Source organism: Nelumbo lutea, chromosome 7 (genome assembly GCF_056320005.1).
Source record: "Nelumbo lutea isolate HS-2025 chromosome 7, American lotus-T2T, whole genome shotgun sequence".
Lineage (NCBI taxonomy): Eukaryota > Viridiplantae > Streptophyta > Magnoliopsida > Proteales > Nelumbonaceae > Nelumbo > Nelumbo lutea.
In genome coordinates this window covers 33952113-33962857 of record NC_142690.1, presented here as the reverse complement: position 1 = coordinate 33962857, position 10745 = coordinate 33952113, and positions in this window count along the sequence as shown.

The following is a 10745-nucleotide window of genomic DNA, read 5'->3' as shown; positions in this document are numbered from 1 at the left end:
ATGTTCGTTCACTCTAAGAGTTAGACCTGTTCATGGGCAGGGTATTTCGACGAGCTGGCCTCGCACAGTCCAGTCTGTTATAAGTTGGGCTTGGTCATAATTTTAGGCCCACAGGTTTGGGCTTGGGCCTAAAGCACCGATCTTGACTTTTTTTCGGGTCAGGCTCGAGCTTTCTCAAAATAGCCCAACTCGAGCCCGGGTTCAACTTGATATTATATATTAAATAATAAAAATATATTTTATTTAATAAAAAATATATACAATATTTTTTCTTTGTTATTCTTCTCTTTTTCCAAATAATAGTGAGATTTTTATTATTTTTGAGTTTTGAAGGTTTTTAATATAAACAAAACATTTTTATTGAATAAAAAAAGAAAACAAAATCTGTTTTCAAATTTCTAGTCGGGCTCGAGCTCGGGCCCAAGCTTTGGGCTTTATATGAGGGTTGGGCTTGGACTCAAGACCTAGGCCCAATGGTCGGGCCAGGCTTAGTCTCGGGCCTGAGTGTATTCTGTTGATACATATACAAAGCCCGGCCCAAACTTGACCTTGCCCGGCCCATGAACAGGTCTAGTATGAACTATTTAGGACCCATGCGATGTATGGGCTTTGTTGATCAAATTTCAGGCAGAAAGAACTGTAAGACATTCCTAATTGACCCAAGTTGGTCCAAGGTAGCATTTGGTATCTCTGAACATACCTCTGAACATTGAAAATAGTGCTTTTTTAATGGTCAATGGCGGTCCAATTGTACCTCTGAATGCCGAAAACACCTCTGAAATTTTAGGTAGTAGATGAATTTTGTCTCCCACTGATGCCACTTTGTAAAGTTAGAATACCCAAATTATTCATCAATATTTGTTGTCTTTATAAGGTTTCAAATCTAGCTTGCTCACAAAAACTCCATTAAGATATCCATTTTCTTCTTTGAGCTCAGGATAAAAATTGATTGTACTGTGAAAGCCATGAGAACATCGTCATTGAACCAACCTAACCTCTTCAAAGTGATGACCTTCCTTTCCCAATTCAATTTACTCATCCCCATCTCTGAGTTAATAGTGACGACAAATGAGTGACTTGTGGGATCAAAGCCCTTTCTTTAACCCTTTCCACAACTTTTAAAGCGTTCATGCTTTAGAAATTGGTTCAAGCTTTAACATGACTAGACGTTCTTGGATGAAGTGTATTGAACAAGAGACGACAGCACTATTATAGGATCTAGAACAGGGACGACAACCCAAAGAAAATTGTCTTGCACAAGCGACTTGAAGAAAGGTGTCTTGCACAAAGGACGACATCTTGCACAAGAGACGGCAACCTAAAGAAAGGTGGCTACCAAAACGTTAAGTGGTTGACTTGCTTACTGATAACAGAAAAGAGAGATAGGGCGTATTACTGAGAAGAAGAAGAAGAAAAAGAAGAAGAAGAAGAAGAGAGATAGAGAGATATATGGTGCAAAACCGCAAATTACTTACTATTGTGGTTCGGTGGTGGTGTGAGATGTTGAAGGCAACCTCTAGTTTGTTATAGTTTATAAATATTTATAAATACTATATTTATAAAACATTATTTTATAAATATTATTAACATGTTATAAATATTATTTTAAATTGAGATTTTACCTTAATGTTAATATTAAAATTATTTTCAAATATTAATATTTTGAAGACCAATTAAAAAGTAGAAAAGCAAATTTTCTTTATACTGCTTTTAGAACTTTTTCAGAGATTTTTTTGCTTTACAGTCATTAGACTTCAGATTTACCGAAGGCCACCCAAGTCCAATTCAAGCATTAATTTCACTTAAGTCATATGATAATCCAATGGTGACTTTTCTATTTTTTAAGATGCACCTAGGCCTAACCAAGCTCAACCTTTCCCCAATTTATGATTAGTGTTTCCAACCCATCATTAACCCAAATGGTTGAACCATTCGAACCGTTAGCTAGTCATGATTTCAGTATAGTTCTAGTAAACCCCGTGACTTTGTTAAAGCATTCAATTGACCGGTTGGAACGTTGACCATCCAACTTGGTGACGGATCATGGATCGTAACTAAACATGTATGCAAACTTTTCCAAGCCCTAACTTTGTGCTCGATTGGGGTGATCTTTTTTTTTTTTTATTTTGGGTAACTTTTTTAGGTCTATGTGTCCCAAGGGCCATAGGAGCCTTGTGTTGCTATTTTTTGCAAAAAAAATAAAAAAATAATAATGAAACTTTTTGGCCTCAAATTGCAATTTTTAATATTTTTTTTTACAAATAAAAAAGTAAAGCTGAATAAAAAAATTATTCATAAAATATGCATCACACACACAATATATATATTTATACTACCAATAAAAGGGCTTCGATTTGTCTCCCAATTGTTTCTCGACCCCATGCCTAAATTCTTTGAACTTTTCAACGGATTCAGACTTATGTCGCATTAGGTATGTGAACCCATACCGAAAATAGTCATCAGTAAAAGCTGGGCTATCCATGGGGCGGTTTAGTCTGATTGCATTTAATTTTGTCAACCAAACCGAAATAATTAGGTTGAGTTTAAGACCAATCGAAACCAACCAATAAACAATGAAAATCCGACCTCATTTTTCATTTTGTTTTACATCAGTTTTGATTAAACCAAACCATAATATATGCTTTTATGACATAAAAATGTCAATATGACCATCTACCTAGGCTCCTACAATTGCAATTCGCGAGTTGTAGTGTCAAACTTCATTAATTATGTTGTCTTCTCATCTCAAAAAGTTTGTCAGTCAACTTTTTGCTTTTTACAAAATTGAATAGAGAGACATGGCTGAAAAGGCAAATGAGGAGAATAACAATTGCCAAACAAAAAGAAAAAAGATAAAAGCATGCAACAGTCGACCACGCATATGAAAGTCATAACTCATATGTATATGAGTAGTGGTTCGAGTTGGTTTCACGTCAGATTACAAAAGGGATAATCGCAACAAAATCGAGTAATCAGTTTTTGTCATGTTCTAAACCAAAATCGACCGAATCATTTTAGAAATCGACCATATAAGGTCAAATCGGTTCGGTTTGATCAGTTTACAATATCTTGTAAACAACCCTAGTAAAAGTTATAAAATATGAACGTTGGTTATGCATCTTAATATATAGTGAGCCACATACATCCATATGTACAAGGTTAAGTGTGCATGCACTTCTTTCAGGCTTACCTATAAATGAACTATTGGTCATTTTGACTTGATGGCAAGGTTCACAACTTTGTAGGTCTTCAATCATTAAAAAATCTAGAGGATCATCATTCACCAATCTTGTAGTTCGCTTAATGTTTATGTTATCAAGTCGGTAATAGCTTAAGCAGACGGGATTAACATTTTCTCGTATTCTTTTCATTGATGTGCTCTGAAATTGTTTCTGTCACATTTTGTTTCTAGAGAATGATGGAGTACATAAAGACCATTATCAAGTTCTCCTTAGGCAAAGAACTTGTTATTCAACTTAATTGTAATCTTATTTCTTTATAAAATGCAATAACGATCCTTACATAATTTGGAAATTAAAATCAAATTTATCCCAAGTTGTGAAACATAAAAACAATATTTTAAGGTAATAATCCATTATCTAAAAACTAAGGGGGTGTTATTGTGGATGAGAAATTGTGTGGTAGTGACAAATCCACACCACCCCACAATACACAACTGTTATGAACTGTGGACAAATTGTGTGGACTAGACTAATCCACACCTGTAGTAGTGTTCTGTAGCATGGTGTGGATCAGTCTACACCACACTTTTTTTTATTCCATGTATCTCATATACATTTTATGAATGATATACACAGTTAATCATAAATATCTAAATTTTGCATTTTATATGATAAATATTTTAAAAATGCATCAATGAATTAATATTAACCAATAAATATTATTTTTTTATAAAACAATAATAAAATAATTAAAAAGGAAAATATATTTTAAATTTTAAAAATATTATTTTATTGATAAAATATTAAAATTTTATAAAAATTAAAAATTAAGTAAAATAATTAATATTTTTGATCATATAGCCGAAAATGCAACTGTAGGAATTTCAGAGATAAAACTAAAGGTGTATCTGTAGTCTGTCTTTGGATCACACAACCTCTTACCCCTTTCTCCTTGAATCATGAGATAAAAAATAAACCATGGAGGGGACATATCTACAAGTTTTTGCCATTGATGATATATTGGGGTGTGGAAGGGACTGGTCCACGCTATATTGGGCTATGGAAGGGACCAGTCCCGTCCACACCCAATCGAATGGGTCTTCATTCCATGGACGAAACCGAAACCCTAAGCCTATTGGTCCTGTCCACAAGATGAACGCGATGCCGAACACCACTTAAATCTATTGATCCTATAGCAGCAACTACAATAGTTGCAAATGTACCCATGTAGAGCACAATCTCATCATTACTTAACTTTTTTGCTTTCCATGAAACCCTTGCAAGTATTACATTAATTAGTAAAAGCTCCAGATTCAATTCACCATGAAGTAGAAGTAACCAATATATTGGTCTCTATAACTTTAGTTTCGAAAAGACCTTCTATCTTCTTCTTGAAGGAATCCAAATATTGAGGACAATTCCTCTTACAATGCCTAGTCTTCTTGCAAAAGTGACAGTTATATGATGATTTATCCTTCTTATGCTTATTTGGTTTGCTAGTCTTCTTCTAAGGCTTCTTATTTTCGTATCATTTCTTTTTGCTAGATTTGTGTCCTTTAATAAGCATGTCTATTAGCTAAACCTTTCTAATTAGTTCATCGACTCGTTGCAATATATTGCTGAGATTTTGCAAGTTCTCTTTTAGGTTGTTCATTTTGTAGTTGAGGACAAATTGATTGAAGGATGTGGGCATGAAATTTAAGATGGCATCAGTTTTTGTTTTATCATCTAATTTGGAGCCAAGAGCCTCAAATTCATCTTGTTGGTCATCAACAATTAAGGACCTTTTGATGGGCAGAACAGTTGTGCTCCTCATACATGGCCTTAAGACTATGCAAAATCTCTTGGCAAGAGGTTATCTTATCAAATCATCTTTGGATAGAATTGTCTAATGAGATGATGATGTAACAATAGGCAAGAGAGCCATTCTCTTCCATTCCTTATACTCATTCCCTCTAACCTTAGTAGTTCTTTAACTAGAATGTTTCAATGCCTTCCGCTTTCCATTTTTTGTCCAATTTCTTGAACGTTAGCACAAGGTTAAGATTGTAAATTCAATATGTAAAGTTGGGTTCTTTGAGTTTGCTATCATCTAGAAATTTATCAGTGTGTATACGGGTGCCATTAATGATAAATTGCACAAGTAATTAGTTCATGACCTAATTATTGTTTCATGTTTTATACCCTAGAATGGACTTTTATATACATTCCATTTCTGTTTGTTTATATTTAAAGCCCCCCTTTATCTCAGTAATGGAAATGTTATTTATATATCTAGAAATATGAGGAATCACATAGGTGCATGATGCCAACTGTTTTAACTGCATAATCCCATCACTTTATGTAAGGGGTCATGAATTCATTTATGTCTTTTGAGCATTCCCTTTGGCCTTTATTAGACAAGGTTCATAGCCATTTTTAATCAACAAGTGTCAACTCGTCATATTAGGAGTCCTAAGGTACTATAAGAGGGTATTCCATTTTAGGATAGACCCCTCCCACTAGTCTACAATACCCCTATCTTCTCATGAATAGACTTGTTCACGGGCCGAGCTTCGGGCCTGACTTACACCATGTCGGGCTTGGGCTTTAGGTCGGGCCCCATTCAAAATTTGGCAAAAGCCAAGCTCGAGCCCGACCCATGAACAAGTCTACTCATGAATCAATTCAATTAAATGTCTTATTAAAATAACATGCCTAATTTTATGGTGCATCTTCGCCCACCAATTCAGTCTGTTTTCATGCTAATGATGATAGACTTTTGATCAGATATAATTTTATGATATTCCCAATCATATAGCACTTATATCATTGATGAGAGAATAATTATATCAGTTCCTAGGTAAGTTTAGGTCTTACCATAATGGCTCCCACTAACTTTCATAAAGACATTTAAATGAGCTAGGGTTCCTGCTGGGTTCCCTCTTTAAAGAGAGAACAAGAGAAGGGCCCATTGAGTGGGAGATCAATTAATGATCTATGGACATCATGGTAATATTGTGCATTCAAACATGATGGACATAGAGAGCTTGCTTTTTTGTTGGGTGCAAGCTTGCTTTTTTTTTTTTAATTAAGGCCTTTTTTATGAGGTGTAGAGCTTGTTTTTTTGTAAGACATAGACTCATTGAAGTGCGTAAATGCCATGAAAGATAAGATGGACTCAATGAATATCAAAAGAGTTTGGACTCTAGTAAGCCTGCCCCAAGCATGAAAGCTATTGGTTGCAAGTGGATCTACAAGAGGAAGAACTGCCCTAATGGAAAAAGTTGAGACCTATAAAGCTCGACTTCTGGTGAAAGATTACATTCAAAAATGAGGAATTGACTATGTTGAAACCTTCTCACTTGTGGCCATACTTAAATCCATTAGAATACTATTGGATATAGGTGCACATAATGATTATGAAATCTGGAAAATGGATATCAAAATTGCATTCTTGAGTGTAGATCTTATTGAAGATATCTATATGCAATAGCTGGAGGCTTTATTGCCAAGGGTCATAATACATGGTGTATAAGATAGATCATATATGGATTAAATCAAACTTTTAGAAATTAGAACATATGTTTTGATTAAGTAGTTAAACAATTTGATTTTGAGCAAAATCTGGATCAACCCTGTATTTGCAAAAAGACAGCGGGAGACAATGTTGTATTCTTAGCTCTATATGTAAATAACATTCTACTCATTGGGAATGATGTATGAATGTTAACAATAGTGAAAGTATGAATTTCATAGTAATTCTCCATGAAAGATATTGGAAATTTTTTTTACACCTTGGGGCTTTGACTCTATAGAGATAGATTGAAGAACGGTCCACACTAGACTCCACGACCAAGGGTGAGTACATTGCCGCAAATGAGGCTACTGGGAAGTAATATAAATGAAAAATTCGTTGAGAAATTAGGAGTCGTACCACTCAGCACATCACCCATTCCACTGTTGTGTAATAACACTGGAACCATTGCTTAAGCTAAGGATCCAAGAACCCACTCAAAGTCAAAGCACATCGATTGAATTATCATATTGTATGGGAGATTGTTAATACAAGAGACATCCAGATTCATAAAGTAGCATCAATGAAAACCATGGAAGACCCATTATCTAAGCCACTGGCAAAAAAAGTGTTTAAAGGACTTGTGTATAATATGGGGATGAAGCTAATGCTTGATTGCACTTAAATGCAAGTGGGACTTGTTAGATAGTGTATGCCCTTACCTCCAATCATATTGATGTACATAAAACATTATGAGTGAATGAATAAAACACTTTATTTTTTCATGTTTTAATCGGTATGTTTTTTATGAATTATGCCTTAAACTGAACACTTGTGAGACTTGTGGTAGTTTAGAATGTTCTCAACCACTTGATAGACTTAAGGAGTTTACCTTGATTAGGCTGATACTGTTGTGTTGCCGAATTGGAGGAATAGCTTGTCTCATTTGCTAGGGTTAGATCCTAAGTACATCTAGTAGGTGTTTAGAAGAAATGTTGAACCTGAACCAATTTTTAGTCATGCCCTGAACCTTGGAAATAGATGAACAAAATTGGAAAATTAAACTTAACCCTATACTTGATTATGATATTGCACTAGGTATTGTACTAAGCTACATTTGATGTGCCAATTAGTGAGATCTATTAAGGGTCAAATACCTGGGCATTATGGGATAGTTTAGGAAATTACTTGATTGGGTGATCATAGTGATAAGATCGACACCTTTGTCAGACAAAGTGAATATCTGGATTTACATTCTCTTTGTTGAAAACCTAAAACTGTTAGCGGTGGACTTCAACTATATTTGAAATATGATTTGCAAAATGTTTGTAAAAAGTTTTAATTTTAGGATCCACTCGAGCAGAGAGTGTGACACTATGTTTTGCATTGGGCCAAGAGGTTAGGTGTAAGAGACCATTATAGGGATAATTACCTGATAGGTTTTATATCACATAAGTCTGTTATGTTTGGCTCTTAATAAGGTGGCTGAATCCAATGATCATTTATGTTTTAATGTTGGGCCCAAACTGAGCCTTAGTTGATTGGGTCAATGGTTCACAGCCCCGAGTAGTGAATTTGGCCTAACGTCTTCCAAAGATAAGGCTAAACCCTTATGAACTTTTGTGAGACATTTATGAGTTTCATGCCACACAATATGTAGGCCCAAAGTGGCCATGCAACACCTTGCGACGTGAAGCATTAGAAAAAAATGGTGTAAGGCCCACTATTAATATGATTAGTTAAATGATTACATGACAACCGTTGTCATGGATCTAGGTTTGGAGTACCTATCCTCTTAAGAAGATAATGTTTATCAATTAAAGATAGAGTCCTTATCCAAATTTGATTTGGATCACCTTCTAATTAAATTATGAGAGTGCTCTATATAAAGGAGAAAGAAATGAGAGTCCAATTTAGCTAATTCTCTCCACTTTCTTGCTCTTTTCTCTTCTCCCTTGGCCCCCCAAAACCCCAATTCTACCTAGCATTGTTAGGGACTAATTTTATCAGTCCTCCACTATGTTTTACAAGAAAATCATTAAGGTACATCAGGTTTCATATACCCACTTTGATCCCAGCAAGTTGGAGACCAGTTTTTGTTAAAACGGTGTTGTTGAGTCCATTTCACATACACACTACACCATCTTTAGTTAGAGGCAGTTTTTGAGATTGATATTGGGTATGAATTACACTATAGGAGCTTCATTTTGTGGTCTATGTATCAGGTATGACCAGTTTTAATTTTGGTTTCAAATCTAGTTCAGTTTAGTGCAAGATCGATTTATACTTTTCAAAATTACCGGGAAAATCGGTTCTCGATTGGGTGAGAAATGTTTTTTGTAAATTTGGCCAGCCACCGAACCTAGTTCGACCATGGTTGAGTAATTCTTTTTTGCTTGTTTAAGGTTAGTACTGGCATAATATATATGCCTTTCTTGCCCCCCGTCATTTTCTTGCACTAGTAAGAACCCTTGTCTTCTAGGTTAGCCATTCTGTACAGTTTGAACTCTTTCCCTTTTATGTGTGGAGCCATTGTTAGGGCTTTGGTTAGGTCTTTCCTAATCTTGTATAATGTATCTTCTTGCTCAACTTGAAGGAGCTATTTTTCTTTGTCAACTTGAATAGTGGGGAAATTGTAGCAACCAGGCCTAGGATGAACCTTTTATGTTGTGTTTGGTTTGAAAGGAAAAGTAGGGAAAGGATGGGGAAAGTAGGGAAACCTTTACCTTGTATAGATTTCCCTACCTTTTCCTCCAAAACAAACATAGCCTTAAGTATGATGGCTTTCCTATGAAAGTTTTAAATTGCTTGTTGTTTCTAGGGCTGGGAATTTTTAATACTACCTTGACTTTTCACTTGTTTGGGTGAAATCATTTTGCATCTACTATCTATCCCAAAAATTCCTTTGATTTGACTCTGAAGGCATACTTTATTGGATTCATGTGAAGATTATATTCTCTATTTCTTGTGAAAACCTTCCTTGGGACTTCTGCATGATCTTCTATTTTTTTTTCTATTTTGTCTACTATATTGTCCACGTAGCATTTTATTTATTTGTGTATCATCTTGTGAAAGATGCTAGTCATTGCTCTCTAGTAGGTTGAGTTTGTGTTTCTTCAGGTGAAATGGCATCACTTTATAGTAGAAGTTGCCTAAAAGTGTTCTGAAGGCAGTATGTGCTTACATACATTTGGATAAGGTTTTAACCGTTAAATGCATCTAAGAAGGAGAAGATTTAATGCCCCACTATGGAGTCTATCAAGGTTTTCATATTAGGCAATGGTAATTCGTCTTTGGGGCATGCATGATTAAGGTCCCTGAAATCTATATAGCATGTGTAGAGAATGTTGTTTAGTTCTTCTTTTTGACTGGTAGCACATTTGCTAGCCACTTCAGTTGGGCTATTGGTTTTATGAATTTGACTTGTAAAATCTTCTATACTTCTTGTTTTATCTTAATTTCTATTTCCGGTTTGAATACCCTTGTTGCTTTCTTAACTGACATTGCTATTATGTTTATGTGTAAGGAATGATTGACAAGGGTGAGGTCCAGTTTGGACATTTCGTTCTAGGACCAAGTAAAGATGTCATTGAATTTTGTCTTGTGACATGGATATCATTATTGAGGAAGTTATGGGTTTTGTAGTATTGTTAAGGGTGTAGTTGGTTATTTTTGTGCAAATTTATGAGTTTTTCTTTCTCCTCTAGTGCTAAATTTACTACAGTGATGAGGGGTTTCTTTTCTCCTAAATTATCTAACACATAAAATTTCCCCAATCTTAGTTCTATTGCTTCAATTCTTCTTATAATTGCTTTGATGTGAGGCATACCTCGTCTTCATATTGAGTGGTGTTTGATTGTTTGTCTATAAGGTGCGATTCATGTTTCTTGTTCTTAGCAATTCTAATTCTATTGCTTGACTTTCTCACAATGTGGCTGTTTGTATGCATCAAGTATCTTGTTCTTAGCAATGATGCGATTACTGTGTCATGCCTGTGCAAGCTGTGAGTAGTGTTGGTGCTGTGATATCTTTACATGCTAGTGTTCTAAGCGATGGTGCATCTATTT